At 31.2% G+C, this 5,894-nt stretch overlaps 1 long non-coding RNA gene across 2 annotated transcripts in view; it reads left to right on the top strand.

The window, feature by feature from the left end:
* The first annotated feature begins 524 nt into the window (after positions 1–524).
* Positions 525–5,894, top strand: part of LOC122577365 — a 6,408-nt gene continuing 1,038 nt past the window's right edge. The window contains exons 1-4 of one of the 2 annotated variants that reach the window (XR_006320225.1): positions 525–694; positions 788–817; positions 885–1,062; positions 1,143–1,282. This is a non-coding gene — a long non-coding RNA (uncharacterized LOC122577365). Of the gene's footprint in view, positions 695–787; positions 818–884; positions 1,063–1,142; positions 1,283–5,894 lie in introns of those variants that run through there. The other variant, XR_006320224.1, reaches the window with a different exon arrangement.

Genomic DNA, 5,894 nt, shown 5'->3' with positions numbered 1-5,894 from the left:
ATAGTGGGGATATTGAGCGGTGGTAAAGGATCTGATCGGAAGTCAAAAAATTGTAAGAGCTTCGGTCTTGAAAAGTCACGCCTAGAGCTCGGAAGTGAAATTGTGAACTGTGTTAGAAAAAAAAATAAAGTTTCTTTCTTTATATTTTTTCCATTTTTTTGTGTTATTTTACGTGGCAGCTCATTAGGCACTTCGCGATATACATTGTCGCCGAGTGCCGCCACATCTTTATCTCCATCATCAGTCCATCGGATTTGAAGTGTATCGGTCGTGACACTAGTCATCGTCATAGAGTTCAGTACTGTTTAATCTGTTGTGATAAATGTCATGTTGGTATAATCACTAGTTCCTACATCCAGAGTTGGTACAACTGCTTGCGATTCTCTTCTGTTTTTCACCGTCCGCCACGTTTTTTTTATCAGTTTATCTGGCGTGTTGTAAATGGCTGTACAAGGTGATGAAATACAAAGCATACAAAACTAATCTGTGTGAATCAATTAAACCCCAAACCTATGTAATAACATAATCGTCTTTCGTATTCGAGTCAAGATAGAGTATACATCGTATAAAAATTTACTGAACGTTATAATTTGTTAATTTACCAAGCATTACTTGGTAATGAGTACTAGGTGGAGAATTAAATTTGATTAGAAACTTGATCTGCAAAATTTCTGTAAAAAGAGATTTAGCGAAAGTAAATATTTTATACATACAATTTTATAAAATGAAAAGATTCGTATACATATTAGTTTTATATAAATAATTTTAACCTAAAAATTTGTTCTAGGATGGATGGGATTATTGAGGAAAATATTAGGTTGGTATGATCACTAGTTCCTACATGCAAAGTTGGTACATCTTCTAACGACGCTCTTTTGTTTTAGCGTCCGCCACGTGTTAATTATGTGAGAGTATCCGGTGTGTTCATATGGCTGTATATGGTAGTGAAATACAGAATATAAAAACTGAATTTGTGTGAATCAATTAAGTATCGAACTCCAAAACCTATTTAATAACAGGGGTAATACAGTAACCGAAAAGGAAATTATTCTACATGCAAAAGTAAGTCGTAATAACAAATAATTTGAATAATAACTGCTATTTTTGATATCTTATTTCAACCTTTGTCCTTGTTTGTTTAGGCTACTGTATCGTTTATTTCTTTTTAATGTTTTTAATGTAGAAATATATGAGGTCTTGCAAATCAAATAATTTGATGTAGGATATTCTTAATTTTCATAAAATAGTACTGAACTGCTATGACTGCGTGGAAACAAAGAAGTTCGGAAATGAAATATAGAGTAAGTAAACCTCTTCGCAAATGTACATTGAGAGAATACGTTACATGTTTCATTTCTCGTTTCGTATCATCTTCTTGTAAACTAATCATGTTTCTTATAATATAAGCTGTCTTTTGTACTTTTATTTCACTTATCTGATCGGCCACAATTTTTTACGAATAAATTTTTATAAATTTCTTCTTTGTTAAAGTTATTTTTTCTTTTTTAGTTCGTCTTTTATTACAGACTGTCACATTTCAATAAGAAAAATTCTATTTATTTAATATTATTTATGTTTATTTCTACATAAAATTATTTGTGGCATATTTATACTTAGGTTAAAAGTCTTTAAATTTGTTGGCTATTACAAAACAAACATAACAAAGCTTTTAAGTTGTTCTTAGATTATTATAATTTGTGAATTTGTCTGAATTGCTATTCGTCTATGGTAGAATGATCTTAGCTTAATGTTGCTTTTGTTTTTTAATAAAATTTGTCAGTCTTCGTAACTATTTTTCTTTGTCAAAAAAGGAAATGACCATCCTATTGTTGTTTTTTAATGAATTTTGTCGTAAATTCTGAATACTGTATCCAATTTATTTTTCTTACACATATTATACATTTTGTTTTCATCTGTTTTTTATTTAATGCCGTTTTTTGCATTCACTGATTGTTCTTGTCTCCCGGCTATTCTAACTCTGATTATTCTTTTAGTTACTAATAACAGTTTCATATCTAAGTAAGTAACATTAATTATTTTTTCTATATTTTTAGCATATTAATATAATTCACTATAGGTAGATTATTCTATACTTTCTTTCTCTTTTCCAGAAAGTATCTCTGTTATTTCCTCTATTATTGTTCATTGTAAATTTATTATTATTTCTGTATCATTGGCTTCATAACTCTATTTGGGTTTATTATATGTGTATAACTTTTTGCAATGTTTTCCTGTCTAATTATGTGTTCTCCCATGTTTGCCAGTTTTAACATATAGTTTATGCCTCATTTTATTATTTTGTGTTCCAAGACTATTGTTCTTGCTTTTAATCACATAATCTGGCATTACATGGTATTTCAGTATGTATAATATTCTTTTTAGGGAATGTGTTTGTGTTTTATATATTGTTGTTGAGTAGTGAGAAACCCATATTCCTATGCCATATACCTATATACTGTGTATGGTTGACTTTGTCCTTATGTCAGATTACCATTAAAGCATTCATTTTTATCCACAATATATGAATGTTTTTGCTTTAATATTAGTTGGATTATATATATTTTTCTTCTTGTACAAAATACCAAAAATTGCCTTTGCCAAACTGACCATTACTTGTGAAACAATGGATCGCTAAACTCAAAACTGTTATTTTTCATTCTCATATTCATCTTCATATACATGAAATAACATTAGAAGATACAAACAATGACCAGAAAGAAGTGATGGCCTGAAACAAAGCTTAACCTATTTATGATCACGATCATTTTGGGTTCTTCTACTTTATCTCTTATTTACATCCTTTTTATAATAATAGTTTCTCCCCTCTTTTCTTCTTCTAATTTTGTCTGACTCTTGTAGTACCTCACTTCTTTTTGTTAGTTTGCTTCTTTCTTCTGCCCATTTTGCATTGTTCATCTGCTCATTTTCTTTTCTTTCCTCCTATCTTTTTCTATATTCTGGTATCTCAATATTATAATATACAATCTCTCTTAGTTAATCATAAATTTTTCTTACCTTCTTTAATTTGTCTTTCATATTCCCCATTCCCTTCAACATTATATGTACTTTTTGTAAGATTTAAGGTTTGATTTAAGATCATGCCTTCATTTCCTTTATTGTATAACAGTATTTTCTTTGCTACTACTTGTTGTTTGTTTTTTGTCTTCTATTGCTATTTTACACTTTGCGATTTATTTTAGTGACCTTTCTCTTGTATTTCTTTCTTATCATTATGGTTACCATTACCCCCTTGAGCTTCTTTTATTTTGCTATAGTTTCCTAACGTCCGTCTTACTTTTTCTTGATTTTTTACTAAATTTACTGTCAGAATTTGTATTTTCTTGTTTTCCTTTTATTATACTCTATATTGTTTCCTTAATGCCAATGGCATGAATTTTGCAATTTAGCCAACTGTGGAAATTCACAACTAAACATGAAAAGTAATTAAATAACTCTGGAAATAAATGTATCTGAAATTTTCTTTCAAACCTTAATTTTCATACCATATTCAAGTATAATTGTGAAATAAATTTTAATTTTTATATCCTTATTTTGCATTATACATCATATATATGTCGGAGATGTAGAGACATCGAGCATTTCTTTTGGAATACTTGGGCTCGAGGTGAAGCAACTGGTCGCTGAACGTAGCCACGGTCACGGGATGAACGTTTAACTTGGCAAAAGAAGTTCTGATATTGAGGGACACGCTGTATTAACGGACAAGCCCCGGCCAGGAGCAATGCCGGCTCTATGCAGGACTGTCTAGCAACGGCGCCTGGAATTTTGTTGATATTCCTAATCAATATGTAATTGACAAATGAGATCCAGGCAGTCTTTTATTGTGATCTCCTTGAAGAGTTTACGGATATCGGGAAGTCAGTCTAGAAGATACAAAGCGATACAGCTAACGTAATTTGCGATACAGAGAAAATACAAACTATTGTACAAAGAGTTTCCCGTTGACCGTGGATTCGTTTGAACCCAAGAATATTGTTAAAAGCGTTCGTTAAACTAATTTGTTGTTAAACCTTGTAAAAGTTATATCTGTTCGTGTTAAACAATTTAAGTGTAATATAATTTAGTTAAGTTAAACAATGGTAAATCCAAATGAAGAATTAATACGCGCTCACAACTCAAAAGATGATTTAACACAAAACTCTAATAATAATTCGACATATATATATATATATATATATATATATATATACGAAAATATACGAAAATATACGAAAATAGACGAAAAATATACAATGTAGCGGCAAGCGCATAGTTCATCAAGCAGCGAGTTCTAGAAATGTCGATTCGTTTAACGCGATCGTTATTTTATGTGAACGGTGGCGAACGGTGGCGTGACCCGAGCATAGTGGGGATCGTCTCCGAGAGAAGACAAAGAAAAAGATCGACGGGGTATCAGGTTCATTTGAGGATTCAAACGTTATGCATCCAAAGGTTCTGACGAATAAAATTAAAGTCACTTGGTCTACCGAATACATCAAGAAATATTATAAAGTCGGGTCGAATTCCTGTATCAAACTAATTGCATAATTTGTGGCGTGTTCATTATATTATCTTTAAATATTGTCAAATATACAAGTTTATGTTAAGCCTGTTAATTCAGTGTTAAACTCATTGAACCACCTGTGTTATCTTAATCGAAACAAGGGAACGACTAATTCGCGGCGTCGATTATCAGAATCGTAGCGATAATCTATGCCTCGAACTGTCGTAACAATATTATTCCACAAAAAATGTCTAAAAGCTTGAAAATTAAGCCACAAGTAAATGCATGATAATAATGGAGCTTGTAGGCAACCTATTTTTTCTCGGTTTCAATGATTTTTCAACAAACCGGGGCACATTTTGATATTCCGGATAATGGATCAGTGCAAGCTTATACGTTTTTTCATTTTATGCCTTCGTTATCAGTGATTTGCTGTTTGTTTAGTTTGTGATAAGTAGGGCATGTGTGATACTAATTCAGTGCTAGTTCAGTGCAATTGTTGAAACTCGTATCTGATGGATACAGAATTGTTTTTATAATTTTCATAAATGAAGCATTCAATTGAATGATACTTTTTAAATGTACTGATAAGAGACCAGTACTTATATTAACTATATGCGAGTCTCACAAATATTCTCTACAAACGACTACTAGGAGAAGCAAAACCTTGCAAAAATACCAAATGTTATACTGAGCTACGATGAAGCAAAAGAAAATAGAAAGATAGTAATAGAACTTATTTGCGGTTCAATGTTGGTAAACGCCTAGTGCTTACATACAAAATTTGGCGCAGATACAAAATTTGGTATCTTGGAATTTTGTGAAAAGATAATTGACGATTTGTTAACTGAAAAAAATCTTTAACGTCATTTCCATCGAATCAAAAACACATATTTTTGAAAAATATAACCACTAGAAAACAACGTAAAGAATGCTATCGTTCCCTAAGCAAGAAAATAGGGAGAGGAAATAGTATAAAGTCAACAATTTACTTTATGTAAAATATAGGAAAAATGTTAACATTTGCTGTCCAGATTATAAGAACAAAGCTACACTTTGTTTCCCATACTTCACCCAAAAATTCATAGTTTGTTATTTGAATAATACTTTTTTTTTTTATTTTTAAATAAATCATTTTACAATTTGTCCATTAGGACATTTGGTAAAATATTATAGTTTGGGTTTTGATGAAATATAGCATGTGGATGGTTACCCCCAGCGGGACTCCATCGTCCAGGTTGTTTATTGTTCTATTGTGAGGTTTGCAGGGTGCTTCTTCTTCAGTCTTCTTTCTATTATTGTTTTATTCGTTTCAGCAACCAGCTGATTTGGGTGTGTTGCAAGTCTTTCTTTATACTTTTTTGCATATCTGGCGATTTCCTCTTTAACC

The sequence above is a fragment of the Bombus pyrosoma genome, linkage group LG18 (genome assembly GCF_014825855.1).
Source record: "Bombus pyrosoma isolate SC7728 linkage group LG18, ASM1482585v1, whole genome shotgun sequence".
NCBI lineage: Eukaryota > Metazoa > Arthropoda > Insecta > Hymenoptera > Apidae > Bombus > Bombus pyrosoma.
This window is presented reverse-complemented; position numbering and strand designations above follow the sequence as displayed.